Genomic DNA, 17,557 nt, shown 5'->3' on the forward strand with positions numbered 1-17,557 from the left:
ACCAAACCGCACAGCCTGGCATGGCTCCGCCCCTTGGTTCGGCAACACAATCACCTCGAGAGCCTTACGTGCCCGAACCCTACGCTGGGGGCCTAGGAAAGTGCCGGGCTTTCTTACTGCAGTGTTCTCTGGTTTTTGAGCAACAGTCACGTACGTAAAACACGGACAGATCAAAAATTGTGTACATCATGGGGCTGTTACGAGGGGATGCCTTATCATGGGCCACCGCGATCTGGGACAACCGGACAGAGGTCTGTTCCTCCTTCTCCACCTTCGTCTCCGAAATGAGGAAGGTATTTGAACACCCCATTCACGAGAAGAACGCCGCTAGGCGCCTTCTGACTCTCTGTCAGGGCTCGCGAAGCGTAGCGAAATACTCCGTAGAGTTCCGAACATTAGCGGCCGACTCTGGGTGGAATGACGAAGCACTACAGGGAGTGTTTCGACGGAGTCTCTCAGACAAGATAAAAGATGAATTAGCGGCGAGGGGTGAGGCGAACATCCTGGAATCTTGGGTCTCTCTAACCACCAGGGTAGATAATCGACTTCGAGAACGTCTGGGAGAAAGGACCCGTCACCCCTCTCCTCGGGTCATCCTACGACCCACCTTACCATCTTCGGCCAGCCTCTCTTCTCCTTCCGATCCTAGTGTAGCCCCCACTCCAACTGTTCTGGTGAATCACCCGACACTCCCTTCAGCTCCCCAAACCCGGATGCAGATCCAAGCTCTACCTACCTGCCCACCCGTCCGATACACCGTGTATCTTTGGACGTTCAGCTCCCAGAGACATGTATCCTTTACCCACGTCTCAGTGATGGCCACAATATCATACCTGCCAAACTGTAGCTGTACAACAAAATCATCCACCGTATTCCTTATGCTGCGTACATTTAAGTATAACACCTTAAGTCCAGTATTTGGTACTTTTTGCATGGACTGCACAGCAACTCATCCCAATGGCTGAAAATTTGCTCCAACACCTGCCTGTCCTTCCTGACATTCTTACTGCTCCCTACCTTAGATCAATTTCTGTTTTTCCTCTCCTCCGCTCCATCATTCCGGTTCCCATCCCTCTGTCAAATTAGTTTAAACCCTCCCTCACAGCTCTATTAAAATTTCCCGCCAGGATATTTGTACCCCTAGGATTGAAGTGTAACCCGTCCTTTTTGTACAGGTCACACGTGGCCCAAAAGATGTCCTGATGATCCAGAAAGTTGAATCCCTGCCCCCTGTTCCAATCCCTCAGCTACACGTTTAACCTCCACCTCATTCCATTCCTACTGTCACTGTCGCGTGGCACAAGCAGAAATCCCGATATTACTACCTTTGTGGTCTTTCTTCTCAACTGCCTTCCTCCCTCCCTATATTCTCCTTTCAGGACTTTTTCTTACCTATGTCATTGGTCCCTATATGTACCACGACCCCTGGCTCCTCACCCTCCCACTTCACGATATCTGGGACGCGATCAGAAACATCCCGGACCCTGGCACCAGGAAGGCAAACTACTATCCGGGTCTCCTGATTGCGTCCACAGAATCGCCTATCCGATCCCCTAACTATCGAGTCCCCTATTTCTCCTGCCTTCTTCTTCCTTTTCCTACCCTTCTGAGCTACAGGGCCGGACTCTGTGCCGGAGGCACGGCCACTGTTGCTTCCCCCAGGTAGGCTGTCCCCCCCCCACAACAGTACTGAAACAGGAGTAATTATTGTCAAGGGGTACATCCACCAGGGTACCCTCTAGTACCTGACTCTTCCTCTTCCCCTTTCCTAACCGTGACCCACCTGTCTGCCTCCCGTGGCCCGGTGTGAACACCTGCCTGTAACTCCTCTCTATCAACTCCTCACTCTCCCTGACCAGACGAAGGTCATCAAGCTGCAGCTCCAGTTCCCCAGCACGGTCCCTTAGGAGCTGCAGCTCGGCGCTCCTGACGCAGATGTGGACTTCCGGGAGGCTAGGAGACTCCAGGACCTCCCACATCCGACACTGAGAACAACAATCTGCCCTCACACTCATACTTCACCTTTCCTCAAATAACAGGAAAAACTGAAACTTAAACCTACTCCACTTAAGCCCGTTGAGCCAAAGACCTTAAGCCTACACTCAGCTCCCGACTCACTCCGCTGCCCGCAAAAGACGCTACTCGCTTTTTAAGGCTGTGTCCCTTTTAAATCGTCCCCGTTTCACTGCCCGTCGTCACACGCCTGCGCATTCCCGCCTCTCTTAACTTCGATGAGCATAAGAAAAAATGAAAATGGCTCCCGCCGCACTCCCGTTCTGATCCTCCGACTTCCTTCTCACTGGCGTAAGTTTGACATCCAGCAGTAGAACACCCCAAAGTATCCAAACCCTTTGTAATAGTTACACTAACATTCCATTGGTAGTAAATACTGTATAACTTTACAAACTCACCAGATTAGCTGATGTACAATTTGGGAGGATCACCTGTTCTCAATAAATTCTAAAGGAATCAGTATCCCCTCTCTGTATAAAGTCCAAATCCATGCTAGATTTTCAACTTATCAAGCAAAAATGAAGTTAAAGAATATTCAAGACAAGTCAGTAAAATGAAATAGAGAAGCACAAATCTGAGGAAGGACACAAGACATCTCAAAGGCACTGAACGTACCTCAGAGCTCGGTGCAGTCCATTGTGAAAAATGGGGAAAATATCAAACTGCAGTATTCAAACTACCGAGTTCAGGCCAACCCATCTCAACTTGGTCACTGAAAAATGGCACTTGTAATTGAGGCTACTGTGAATTTCCTGGCTCTACGATCTCTGTCCTTCACAAATCGTTTTCTTTAATGAAGAATGCAACGGTAGAACGTCTGATTTAATAAAAATCAAAACATATCCTTGTATGTAAATACTTTTTAAAGAGTCATTTAGAAGATACTGTTAAGATGTGGAATAATGTATGCAGGCTGGCTGAGACTGAAGTGGAAAACTTTTGCCTCAACACTATGCGGTGCGTGTGGTATAAATCTGATATTGCACATTAGCCAGGTAATACCGTTCCAACTGTAAAACGATGGTAGCATCATTCTATGGGATACATTTCTACTGTTGTGAAAGCAAATCTAGTCAGAATTGATGGGAAGATGAATGCTGCTGAATACACAGAATTGTTGGCTAATAATCTGCTCGAAAGCTTACACCTGCGAGGTAGTTTGATATTCTTCAGGAGAACACCCCAATACGCATGCAGAAGCAGACATGAAGTGGCTTCAAATGAAGAAAATTGATGTCCGTGAATAGCCCAGTCAGAGTCATGACATTAATCCAATCGAACATCTCTGGCAAGACCGCAGGATTGCTATCCAACTAATCTGGCACAGCTTGAGCAATTTAGCAAGGAGGAATGGGCAAGTCTTGATTCATCACGTAGTGTAAAGCTAAAAGAGACTTATCCAAAATAACTATTGGTTGTAATGACTGTGAAATGTGATTCAGTTTACGACTGACCAAGTGTTATGAATACCAATGAACTGCAAACAATTCAGTTTTTGAATTTTTAGTTTCTTATGCTTAACCTTTGTCCATGTGTTTGTGCTCTTCTGTGGAAAACAAGAGCCACTTCACAAAAATATTCTCAATTAAATTGTTCATAACACCTCATTGTAATTCTCATTTATGTAAACAAAATATTGCAGCTGAATACTTTTTCAAGGCACTGTAACTACTTCTCACCCACACTATTCACATCGGGTTTATGATAATGAAAAGGGCCTTCATTTCTTTCTATCCATCTCGCTATTCCAGAATTGATTTGAAACATCCTGTGGCCTGTGTTGACAATTTCTCATCCTGTGGCCTATGTTCTCATCCAGTGACATTTTCCCACATTCCTGCCCAATACTCAGTGGGACTATCTATGTATTGGCAAATAATCCTCTCTTGAATACATTTTTAAAAGACCACTTCCAATTCTCCTGTACAAAGGTATTCCAATTAAATCTCTGAACACAACATTTAAAATCTCTAACCTTTGTTGTGAAACCAAAGTCCTCTTTTTAGTGTCCTGTTTTCAATCACTTCCTGTGAAAACAACTATGCTGTCACCTTACCCTATTCCACAAGACTCCCCAGTGCTCCAGCCTTAACTGTATAAAATACAATTCTGGTTTGAAGGCTATCCTCAGCCCACTTTGCTTGATGATGCCCTCTGAACTATCTGCACCACGGACGTTAGTGTCATTCGCGATCTGTACATTCATATAAATTTCAAATAACTGGATTGCTCAGGGAGAGCAATGGTTACTTCGAGTGCCGAGATTTAGATGTTTCAGAAAGGACATGGAGGGAAGCAGAAGAGGTGGGGCCGTTGCACGTTTGATCAGAGATAGGGTCACGTCTGCAAGAAAGGTGTAAGTCATGGAGGGATTACCTACGGCGTCTCTGTGGGTGGAGGTTAAGAGCAGGAAGGGGGCAATAACTCTAGTGCGTGTTTTATTTCTTAATAAGCCGTCATATAGTAACAAGGATATCGAGGATCAGATAGGGAAGAAGTTCCTGGAAAGGCATAATAATAACAGATTTATCGTGGTGGGGGATTTTATTTTCCCGATTATGGATTGGCATCTCCCTAGGGCGGGAGGTTTAGATGAGGTGAAGTTTGTTAGGTGTGTTCAGGAAGGTTTCATGGCACAAGAGGAGAGGCTGTACTTGATCTGACCTTCGGAAATGAAACTGGTCAGGTCAGATCTCTCAGTGGGAGAGTATTTTGGAGATAGTGATCATAATTCTATCTCCTTTACAATAGCATTGGAAACATATAGAAGCAGGCAAGTTAAAAAAAAAGTGTTTACTTGGAGTAAGGGGAATTATGAGGCTATCAGGCAGGAACTTGGAAGGTTAAATTGGGAACATATGTTCTCAGGACATGGTACGTGTGGGATTATCCGTAATGTTAACTGCTCAGGGTAATGCGATGGCTTCTCTCTAATGCTAACTGCTGATGCATTGGGCTCTCTGCAGCTGCGATGTGTTGGTCATAACAGGTAACGGGGAACTAACCAATGCGGGACATCCTATTCTAGTCTTGTATGTCTGGGAACTGAGCTTTTAGCGGTTTCTCGGTCGAGGAGGAACAAGAGGAAGGGCGTGTGGGGAGAGCAGGCGGACTACCGGACGGCGGAGACGGGAACCCAAGGGTCCGAGTGTTGGCGGTGTTTCGGCAGAGGCTGTTTGGTGGAGGAGTACTTGCTGCGTAGCTGCAACGATTTATGTGCACGAACTATTTTATTAAAAGTTGGCGCTTATTATTTTTCTTTTATATTCTGTTTCTCTGCTAAGCACATAGCTAAAGCAAGAGTTATAACGTGTAATAATTTAATCGCATATCATGTACTGTCTGGTATTTTATGTTGTGTGTTTGTACCGGGGTGCATTACACAGCATCTACACAAAAGTGATTACACCGTTTGGCCGGGCAGATAGCAGCTTCCGCTAGACGACCGTTAGTTAATGAAGCCTGAGTGTTACATACGGAAGAAATGTGCCAAATGTTCAAGGGGTATTTGTGTGGTGTTCTGCATAGGTACGTTCCAATGAGATAGGGAAGTTATGGTAGGGTTCAGGAACTGTGATGTACAAAGGCTGTAGTAAATCTAGTCAAGAAGAAAGGGAAAGCTTGCGAAAGGTTCAGAGAGCGAGGTATTGTTAGAGATCTAGAAGATTATAAGGCTAACAGGAAGGAGATTAAGAAGGAAATTAGGAGAGCCAAAAGGGAATGGATTAATGAAAATCCCAAGTATGTGAAGAGCAAGAGGCTAAGACGTGAAAGGATAGGACCTATGAGGTGTGACATTGGGAAAGTGTTTATGGAACCAGAGGAAATAGCAGAGGTAATTAATGAATAATTTGCTTCAGTATTCACTATGGAAAAGGATCTTAGTGATTGTAGTGATGACTTGCAGCGGATTAAAATGCTTGAGCATGTAGATATTAAGAAAGAGGATGTGCTGGAAAGCATCAACTGGGTATGTCGCCTGGACCGGATGAGATATACCCAAGGATATGGTGAGAGGTGAGGAAGGAGATTGCTGAGCCTCTAGCAATGTTCTTTGCATCATCAATTGGGACAGTAGAGGTTCCGGAGGAGTGGAGGGTTGCGGATGTTGTTCCCTTATTCAAGAAAGGGAGCAGAGGTAGCCCAATAAATTATAGACAAGTGAGTCCTACTTTAGTGCTTGGTAGGTTGATGGAGAAGATCCTGAGAGGCAGGATTTATAAATATTTAGAGAGGTATAATAATATTAGGAATAGTCAGCATGGCTATGTCAAGGGCAAGTCTTTCCCTACGAGCCTGACTGAATTTTTGGAGGATGTGACTAAACAGATTGATGAAGGGGGAGCTGTAGATGTAATGTATATGCTTCGGCAAAGCATTTCGTAAGGTACCTCATGCAAGGCTTATTGAGAAAGTAAAAGGCATGGGATCCAAAGGGAGCTTGCTGTGTGGATCCAGAAGTGGCTTGCCTACAGAATGGAAAGAGAAGTTGTAGACGTGTCATGTTCTGCATGGAGATCTGTGACAAGTGGAATGCCTCAGGGATCTGTTCTGAGACCCTAACTCTTCGTGATTGTTATAAATAACTTAGATGAGGAAATGGAGGGATGGGTTAGTAAGTTTGTTGATGACACTAAGGTTGTTGTGGGGTGCTGTGGATAGTGTGGAGGGCTGTAAGAGTGTAGAGCGGGACATTGATAGGATGCAAAACTTGGTTGAGAAGTGGAAGATAGAGTTCAAACCAAATAAGTGTGAAGTGCTTCATTTTGGTCGGTCAAATATGATTGCAGACTATAGTATTAATTGTAAGACTCCTGGCATTGTGGAGGATCAGAGGGAACTTGGGGTCCGATTCCATAGGATGTTCAAAGCAGCTGCACAGGTTGGCACTGTGGTTAAAAAGGCATACGGCGTATTTGCCTTAATCAATCGTGGAATTCAATATCGGAGCCAAGAGGTAATTTTGCAGCTATATAGGACCCTGGTCAGACCCCTCGATTAGAGAGCTTGCCCTATGAGATCAGGTTGATTGAACTCGGCCTTTTCTCTTCGGAGCAACGGAGGAGGAGAGGAGACCTGATAAAGGTGTAAAGGATGATGAGCGGCATTGATCGTGTGAATAGTCAGAGACTTTTTTTTCCCAGGACAAAAATTGTTACCAGAAGAGAACACAGATTTAAAGTGCTGGGAAGTAGGTACAGATGAGAGGTTGGGGTAAGTTGTTTTTTTTTACTCAGCGAGTGGTAAGTGCGTGGAATGGGCTGCGGGCATCGGTTGTAGAGGATTTTCAATAGGGTCTTTTAAGAGTCTTTTTGGATGGCTGCATGGAGCTTCAGAAAATAGAGGGCTATGAGTAAATATGGTAACCTCTAACATAGGGAAATGTTCGGCACAACTTTGTGAGCCGAAGGGCCTCTGTTGTGCTGTAGGTTTTCTATGTTTCTATTCATCCACCTGCAGGTTCAGACTTATCCTTATCCTTACCCATAACCATCTGAAAACTTTTAGAATGATCAGGTTTTCTTATTCCTGAGTTCCACTCATATTGTCTTACTGGATGATCCTCTGGGATGTCCTCAATCTTGTGACATTCTACCTGACCAGCAGTATAGATCCACAAACTCTTTTACCTCACTGTGGACTGTCTGAATCGTATGAGTCCTGGAATGTTGAGACACCAGTCTTGTCCTTCTCTCAACCAGATCTCTGCAATGGATGAATCGCTGTGCCATGTCTAATTCGGGCTCTAAGTATATTTGCTTTCACTGTTCTAAACCGTCGCTGAAATAAACTCACATTTGCCCTCTGGTGCCATTGTGCTCATTAACGTGCCCCATCTTGACTTCTTTTTAGGGTTGTTTCACCTCATCGCTACCTTCCGCTCAATGCTACTTACTGCCGTGTAGCTCTGTATCCCAGATCCCCCTCCACATGCCACTTGGTAAAAATCATCAGGTTCTCTCCAGCAGGATTCCTCTGAGAAGATCCCCTTCAATGTAACCCATCCTTCGTGCGCCAGTCCCACCTATCCTGGAAGAGAGCCCAAAGATCTGTGTTCCTGATGCCTTCCCTCCTGCACCAGATTGTTAGACGCACATTTAAGTGTACGAACTTACCATATCTTACCTTAAAAACATGTGGCACTTGAAGAAACCTTTAAAATGCAAACCCAGAGTTCCTACCTCTTAACTTTCTCCACAACTCCCTAACTTCTCTTTCCAGGTCCTTTCTCTGTTTTTAGTTCCATCCCTGTTTATCATGTGCCTCTAATATCCTGTCTGTAATGAAAATTGTTTTAAAATTCATTCATTGTATTCTTTTTTTTATTCAACTCAGGATATTTACATATGCATCCGCAAAGAAAGGAGCCTGCACGCGTGTCGAAACAAAACGCTTTGTTTGAACTCGTCTGATTTTAATATAGAAAGCAAAACAAATGTCTACAGTAGTAGCTGCACATAATTCAACTTAATACTTGTCATCTACTAAACATGCCGATCATAGTGTTGGAAAGGAAACACAGGTCCGGCGATGTCACGCAGCCTGTTCTCTCTCTCTCTCTCTCTCTCTCTCTCTCTCTCTCTCTCTCTCTCTCTCTCTCTCTCTCTCTCTCTCTCTCTCTCTCTCTCTCTCTCTCTCTCGACGTCTCATTCGCTGCACTCTCTTTCTCCCTCCCCCTCTCCGTCTCTCATTCTGTCTTTTCCTCGCGATTATTCGCGATGTCTCATTCGCTCTCAGTATCTCTCTCTCTACATCTCTCTCTTCCTGCCCACTTGGTCTCCCGCTCGCAATGTTTCCTTCTGGAGCTCACCCTCCCGCCGCCCTTTCATCGCGATGTCTGATTCGCTCTCTCCTTCCCGCCCTCAACCAACGCGCTTTCTCCTCTTTGTGCTCACTTTCTCTATCTCTCTATCTCTAACAGAGAGATAAGTGAACGTAACGGTACTTTGTCTTCAATGATAAAACAGGAAAATTCCCTTGCAGGAAGATATTTCAAGTTGGCATTAACAAGGAGATCCTACAGGTAGAGAAGGAGGAGAAAAAGAGTGTGATGACGGGTTATGACGGAAGCAGGATTTGTTAATAAAAGACGAAAATACACTCCAAGATCAGGCAGTTTTGTCAGAACCGGGAAGCAGGTGTAACAGATTCAACTCAATCTTCAATTTAACAGGGCGGGTCATGTTGTGCAAAGGGGATTTCTCCGGGTTGGTGAGGCCAGTGATGCCGTCGGGATCAGCTGTATACAGCCGTTTTGTAAATCTAAGGCAACACACACAGAATAGGAAAGAGTAAACAGTTGACAGGACTCTGATGAAGGGATTCGGCCCGAAACGTCGACGGTTTATCCTTTTCCATAGATGCTGCCTGACCTGCTGAGTTCCTCCAGCATTTTGCATGAGGAAAAGTGTAATCATTCGACGTTTCGAGGCGAGACACTTCATCAGGATCTCACTCTATGTGTTTTTTTTTATTTCGAGCGAATACAGATTCTCTGATGTTTATTTTGTTCATCTTTTCATCACATTGTTTCCATCTACCCACAAGTGAGGGGATAGAATAGGGAGCAGGTAGGCAGCTGAGTTGTAATACTTTTCAGCATTTATTTCTCACCGTTCATAAATTTTAAGATCCGATTCAGTGGGTATTTCACCGCATTCTTCAGTTCCTCTCGGAATTTGCTCTGAGTCAGCGCGTAAATACACGTGTTAGTGCAGGAACTGGGAGCCCTCAGCATGCCCGCTGTGTGTTGTGTGAAGTAAAGGGAATCCGCGACAGAATAACCAAAACTCATTGAAATCCGTCTATAGATAGAAAATACCACCCGTGTTCCCCACAACGATATGAAACTACCGGTTATGCTGAAGAGCAAAACGATGGATTTGCGTCGGTTCTCCATCTCCCGGTCCTTGACATTCTTTCCACTCTTTTGTCCCCGGAGCCCCCTGCGGGCTCGACTGGCCGCTAGAATCCGCCTGACAATCAGAATATTGGACAGCAAAATCAGAATGAATGGGACACAAGGGGTTAAAACGCGGTCAATTATGTGAAATGCCGCCCATGAGGGAGAGTTTGTGAAGCTCGGTGTAAAAACACAGTACCAGGGAACACCATCAATTACTTTTTTAGGCCCGTATACGAAGACTCAGGGGACAGTCAGCAAACAGGCCAGCACACCCACTGTCCCGATAACCACAGCCGCCGTTTTCTCGGTGCAATATTTTGTTTTCAGCTTCTCACAGCAAAAGTCCAGAAATCGATCGACGGTGAAAGCGACAGTCAGCCAGACTGAGTCCGCAGTGCTCGCAGCAACCAACCATAAACTGAGTCTGCACACAGGAGTGATTTGCAGGAATGATCGGGGAAAATAAATCCGAACAGTCCACCTCAGCAGCGGATCGGAGATAATGACCAGCAGATCGGCCGCTGCCATTCCCATCAGGTAGTGAGTGACACATTTAGAGAGACCACACTTTCCTCGGGACAGGATCACAATCGCCACCAAGTTTGCTGGAAGAGAGACAGGAAGCCACAAGTTGATAAAATACTGAGCAGAAGCCAATGCAGCAGTTTGAGGGGATCCTGTAATATTTCCACTTTATTGTTGCATTTAGCGGTGGGAGGGTCGAAAGAGGGCGCAAACATGGCGGAGACAGAGAGGAGTTTACACAGTAAAATAAAGTCAATATGATCTGAATACGGATTCCTTACTGATGACCGAAATGTGAAGTGGCAGCGGAAAGCTAAAACTAAGCTAAAGCTAAAGCTAAAAACTCCTTAGGGACAATACTGGATGGAACATTTTCTACCGGCGCCCTTCGTGTCTCGTCTGAATGAAATGAATAAATCTAATGGCAGGATTCTTCTATTAGACAATTATCAACTTCCATGGCGATCCCTGTCAGTGACAGAACAGCCGAAGGACGGAACAAAATCAGGAAATGCTGGAAACTCTCATTCAGGCAAAACAGAATATGTGGAAAAACAATCAAAGTATCTCTGCTCAGAACTGATCTCAGAGATTCCGCTGCCACTGGTGTGAACTGGTTTCTCTTTCCATACACGCTGCTTGGGTTTCAGTGTTTCCAGCATTCCCCGAGTTTGTTTCCCATTCCAGCATTTGCCACCTCACTGACTTTACAACAGAATATTGACTGATTCCAACAGATACAGCGGAATCTGACATAACCTCACAGCCTCCCACTGAATCCATCTCAATGAAGCAGAGGAGATGAATTCAAACTCGGTGCCGTAGTCAAATGTCTGTAACGGTGTAAGATGTAGATATTATATAAAATATTTCACAGTATTGATAACTATGAAGCACCACGTCGGTTGTGTTAATTGACTCAGCATCCACTTCATTGTGTTGTCCATCATCTGCTTTATATTCATTCATATCGCAGACAATTTACAAAAAATCCACAACAGTTTCGTTTTGCAACACCGAACTCCTCACATTTGCTCAAGTGTTAGTGCAATCGATGGTTTGATTCTTGCTCCTAAGTAGACAATCACTCACATTCAAATGCACACGGCCAATTGGCATAAACTCCGCGGGCTGTATAAACAACATATTTGCAAATGTAGTGCAGCTACTACAAGACCAAAACCAGAGAGTCGAACATCTCATTATCGATCACAAACCGCTGGCAAAACGCTGCCTGACCCGTTCAGACCCACAGAAATTGGCCGATTCGCTGATTTCCTGAGGAGGTTTATTTTTAGATAGAAGTCTCTGAATCTATAGCCGCGGTGTTTCCAATCCATTCCTGAAATGCGAAATACCGGCACTGGAACGTGAGAATTTAAGGCAGTGGCAGGATCAATCACAACATTGGAATTAAACTTCAACATCCACCCACGGCAGCTGACACTGCGGCTTACCGGGAATTCCAAACGCTGAAATACAAGGAGAGTAAGCATGTCGAATCCGCCGGATGAGTGGATACACCATTTCATTGTGAATCTCTGATTTCTGCTGCTCCTCTATTCACAGCCCGGCAGATAGACAATGCATTCCAAGCGGCCCTGATTTATACAGAGGATCTGTCTCCAGAGATACAGTTATAAACCTCACTAAATTTCTTAGTTACAGATGTTTGAGCAAACACTTTAATTCAATACCATTGTCTCTGTTGTAATTATTGGGGCGATTGGAGACAAATACATCAAAACTATTTGGCATTACCTCAGCAGCGTCTCGGGTGTAAACAGGCCGGTAGAGCTTTGTCACATAGCAGCTACACGTACATTTCATCTTTTTTGTTGGATAATTATTCATCTCTGAACGGAGACCACCGACACTGACCGATCACTACCTTTGTCTCTGCAGTCTCTCATTGTCCTTCAGTCCTTCAGATTCTTCCTGGTGACACTCACTCTCTCTCTCACACACACACACACACACACACACACACACACACACACACACACACACACACACACACACACACACACATGCGCGCACAGAAACAATTGCACTAATGATTTTTTTCCATGTTATAGTTACTGTCCTGTTGTATATGTTGTTTAATATAACATACTATTTATTATAGCAAACTGTTTGCTTCCAATTCCTCTTGCCGGTGAAAGCAGGAACAGGGAGGTTTGGGTGGAAGTTGAATCAAAAGCTAAAATTAGCATGTCGCAACTATTGTTGTAATGGGGAATTTCAACATGCAGCGAGACTGGGAAAATCAGGTTGGTACTGGGCCCCAAGGAAGGGAGTTTGTGAAGTGCTCCGAGATGGATTCTTAGTGTAATGGAGCCTACCAGAGAGGTCAATTCTGAATTTAGTGTTATGTAATGAATCGGATTTATTAAGGGAACATGAGGTAAAGGAAGCATTAGAAGTTACTAACATAATATGATAAGTTTTTTTATCTGCAATTTGAGAGGGAGAAGGGAAAACCGGAAGTGTCAGTATTACAGTTGAACAAAGGGGTCTATGGAGCCATGAGGAGGGTGACAGAGATATTTGAAGATCATATGAAATTAGCGGGGCCTTATCAGAATACTAGTAAACTGTACTGACGTGTGTAAACCTAAACAGAATCCGATTAGGAACTTCATGAAGATGGTGTTTGGAAACCGGAACCCATGCCTGAGTGGCAGGTGGAGGTAGGTACACTCACAACATTAGAGAATTGTCTGGGCAAGCACCGCGACAATCAAGGTACTGAAGGCAATTGCTCAGAAGTGAATTGGTTTTTTTTCCACTCTAGTGAGATTGGTTCCTGAATGTCAGCATGGACGTGATGGGTCGAAAGGCCTGTTTAAGGTGCCTATCGTGCTGAATCGGTGGCACGATTCTGTGATTCTATCTTACATTTGTCAATCACAATAAAGGGTTTAATTTAACCGTGTAATGGACAAGGATCCCACAGGGTATAAATAGACAGAGGGATTGGTGAGTAGACTGACACACTCAGAGTGAACACATCATCCGACATGTTGTCATGTGTTCTACTTTGTTGCGGCAGTCTGGATTAGAGTAAGAACAGGAAGTTGCACGGGTCGGTTCATCGAGAAAAAGTGAAAGACAGGAAATCCATCCTTGATCGACTGGCCTGCCCAGGATGGATAATAATTTTGCTCTCAATCATGGATTTAAACAATTTCTGGGCTTCGTACACGAGTTAGCTGGGTCAGACCACTCGGCCGATAGAAGTCTGCAGAGATCGAGTTCTATGAATTGTTTACTATGAATTGTTCACCATTATATCACCACTGTTCCATGATTCTGCACGTCTTGGGTCCTGAACCATCTCTACTGGTGCATGACTGTGGCTCGACCTGCTGTCTGAACTCGGTTTGTCACTCTGATTTCCCACCCTGGTGCAATTCCTGTTATGTCCAGTGAAGGTCTCCATCTTCCGTCAAACCGGAGATACAAAACTCCCAGTAATTCGATCGGAATCGGAATGAAGTGAGATTGATGCCTTCAGAATTCGAAGAACTCTACATCGCTTCTTGCCTGTCGCATTATAAAACCAGAATATATAAATGATCTGTTGAACAACACGACGTTAGGTTCAAATGAAAGTTCCTTTCGCTAAACTTTGAAAACAATCGGTGACTGAAAAGCTGGAGGATACTGAGACACTTCGGTGGGAAGGACAAGAAGAAACTAACTGCAATAATGCAGTCAACAAACATCAAGGTAATTCTGTTCACTCTCTTGTGCTCTTTCAGGTTTTTGTCATGATGAACCAACAGCGGTTCCTCGTTAGTATAGTGGTTAGTATCCCCGCCTGTCACGCGGGAGACCGGGGTTCAATTCCCCGACGGGGAGACGATGATTTTACAGCTCTTCTTCTAAAAAATGCAAAAACAATTGAACAAATAATTTGGCATTGAAGTGATCAGTTCAATGGACAATGGGAAGGTGGAATATCTCTTGTTACTCTGAGTGCAAAACGGTAGAGTCTCCCAAGAAGAAAGAAAGAAACGTTGCGTTGCGACTGTTTCTTTGAATCTCCCTGGGAGAGTGTATCCCGCACCGTTCGTTGTTGCACTCAACGACTGAGTCCATAACCCCGACCACACCACACTAAACCGTGGGTTTTGTTGTCAGCCATCAACTCCCTCATGGCCCCACCACTTTAGCAAAGCAACTGACCAACATTAACTTTCACCCTAGAACTCTTCATTTGCATCCTCATCTTTTTTGGTACGCATAATGACTCCAGGCCCCTGCTGTGCAATGGGAAATCAGACTTTACAAAGACCTTTTTTGCCGTGGTTGACTGCAAACTATCTGTGAACACTCCTCACCGAGGCGCTGTGTTAACTTGTCTTGCTGTAGCTCTTCCCACTTCCCTTCCATTCTGTAACGGACAACATGCATTGTGGTTGCAGTTGAATTGCCCAGAGAATTCAGGTCTCCTCAGTGATCCTGTCACCGACTATCCTGAAGAGCAGGGATGTTAATCAATAATGTAGGCAGCCGTGCTTTGGGTCATCACTCCGCAGAGTGCTGTCAGGCAACAAATTAAAACAATGTTCACTATCAACAACTGGAGTTGCACAAACTTCCTAGCAGGGGCTCTAACAGGATTTGCATGGTTACAGTTGACGTTGTTCTCAGATATATCAAGGATGTTTGTGGATCATTCCAGGCCAGTGATGGCACAACTACCTCCGCTCTCAGCCAACAGAACGTTTAATGCTGTTCAGTTTTGAGAGAAGATTTTCCAGCTTGCTGACGTTTTGTTAGAAACGTCATTGATTTTCAGACTGAAAATCAAGCACTGTTACCCAATTACTGGAACACTATGGCTATACTGATGCTCTCACGAGCCCGTCTGGTAGTTTCCCAAAACAGGAACACTACAATCCATAACGTTGCTCAGTCTCCTTCATCCTTCAACGCTGGCAGATGGTATGCATTTGGTACTGCATACGCCAAATTGTAATAACCTCTTGACAGCGTTTGTTCAGACTAGAGACACCATCAGGGTTAGGGTTAGGGATACCCTGGGACAATCAATACAGTAGGCCTGCCAGTCGACTCTGTAAGTGCCATCAACAGAAGTTGTGATATCACTGACGACTGATACGTACTGTTACCTACATCTGAATCCATTACCCCGTAGTTGCATTAACAGACTTCACCCTCATCCTCATGATGCAGCTTAAAAGATGAAGATTCATGTTGTCCATTATAAGAAATTTAATGCCATCGTCAAAACAGTACCATTGGGAAGTGTAATTTATTTGGACATTTGAGCCAAGTGGTCCCTTCACAGCTCCAACATTGTTACCAAAGTTAAAAACAGACTCATTCTTGCCCGAAACTCGTCACCTCCATTTGGCCTCCAGTCGAATATTTTGGGTTCTGGTGAGATCATGGATGGACGAATCAGCGTGGATAACTTCTCTCACGTCAGCTCTGAACAACCGATGTCCTCACTATTATTGGCTCTCTAACGCGTGTCCTGTCTTATTAATTTGCTTGTTCATTGGTATTTGCAGATATTGTCGTCTTTTTCTCCTTGATTGTTTCTCAGTCGTTGTATGTTTTTCTTTGATTATATGGTATTTCTTTGTTCTACTGTGTATAATTGCAAGAAAATGAATCTTGATGTGGCAATTGGGACATACACTGATTGTACTTTGATAATAGATTTACTTTGAACTTTGTGTATCGCATGCCGTTCTGGTTTCCTTTCGTGAATAAAACTATTGGTTTCCTTGATGTTGAGGAGCAGGATGACCATATTGATGGCGAGTTTGTCACCGAGCAGAGGTTGAATTGACTGCGATTATGCATGCTGAAATTCAGAAGAATACGAGGAAACCTTAGTGAAACATATAGAATTGTGAAAGGAGTAGACGAGATAGGGGCAGCAAAGTTATTTCCTCTAGGCTAAAACTGGGGGTCCTAACATCAATATTTGGGGGAATAAATTTAGGATGGAGTAAATAGGAAACTAGATATAAAAGGGAGTAGTGAGTTTGTGACATTCTCTGTGCAATGAAATAATGGAAGCTAACTTATTAAAGACATTTAGAAGAAATTTTTCCGGAAATTTGATGAAGGAAAAGCAGTTGATGTTGTCTACATGGACATTTTGCAAGCCCTTTGACAAGGGCCCGCATGGGTTGTTGTTCAAGAACGTTCACTACCAAGGTGTGGTAGTAAACTGCATTACAGTTTGATAGTGGCAGTAGATGCTGCCTCTCTGACTGGAGGCTTGTGACGAATGGAGTGATGCAGGAATGGGTGCTGGCTCTGTTGCTGTTTGTAATACATATCAACGATCTGTATTATAATGTGCTAAATATGATCAACAAATTTGGGCATTGCACCAAGACTGGGGGCAGAGTGGACAGCAGGAAAGGTTATCAAAGCTTGCAATGCCATCGGGTACGGCTGTAAACACGCCAGATTGAATTTAATGCAGACAGGTATGAAATGTTTCCGAGGACAAACATGCGGAGAACGTGTTGGGTGAGAGGTGGGGCACTGCGAATAATTGTAGAACGTAGGCATCTGAGAATACAGATCCATAATTCCTTCGCAAACGTGCAGAGTGTTTAAAAAAAAACTTTTGATACACAAGCCTTCATCAATCAAAATAAAGAAGTTGGGTTGTTGTGTTGACGTTGTGTAATACATTCGTGAGCCTAATTTATGATATTGTGTCCTGGACAGGTCACAAATCTGGAGGAAAGTTACCAGTAAGTTTGAAAGAAGGCAGACAAATTTTACAAGCATGATGCGAGGAATTCACGACGTCAGTTGTAGGGAAGAGTTGAATGGGTTCGAGCTTTATTCCCTAGAGCACAAGAGAACAAGAAGAGATTTGATGGAGGCGATCCTGTCAGAATCTGTGGAAATATGGGGAAGACAGACGGTAACGATGGATTCTTCCCTGTTTTTCCGTTGTTTCCTGGAGTATCTGCAGGATCCGGAAGAAATTTTTCGATTACTACCACCCACAAATCGATACAGAAGCTCAAGGCACAGTTTACGAGGGTCAAAGTTGACTGATCCATCTCGTCTGGCGTTTACAGGATTCGGAATGAATATGGA

At 44.2% G+C, this 17,557-nt stretch overlaps 1 protein-coding gene and 1 non-coding gene across 2 annotated transcripts in view; both read left to right on the plus strand.

Moving 5' to 3' along the window:
• LOC140717809 (uncharacterized) overlaps positions 1 to 17,557 on the plus strand; it is an 845,297-nt gene that overhangs the window by 630,199 nt on the left and 197,541 nt on the right. The window lies entirely within an intron of this gene.
• On the plus strand, positions 14,240 to 14,311 carry trnad-guc (transfer RNA aspartic acid (anticodon GUC)). The gene has a single exon. It is a non-coding gene; the product is annotated as a tRNA-Asp (tRNA).

The sequence above is a fragment of the Hemitrygon akajei genome, chromosome 28 (assembly GCF_048418815.1).
Source record: "Hemitrygon akajei chromosome 28, sHemAka1.3, whole genome shotgun sequence".
NCBI lineage: Eukaryota > Metazoa > Chordata > Chondrichthyes > Myliobatiformes > Dasyatidae > Hemitrygon > Hemitrygon akajei.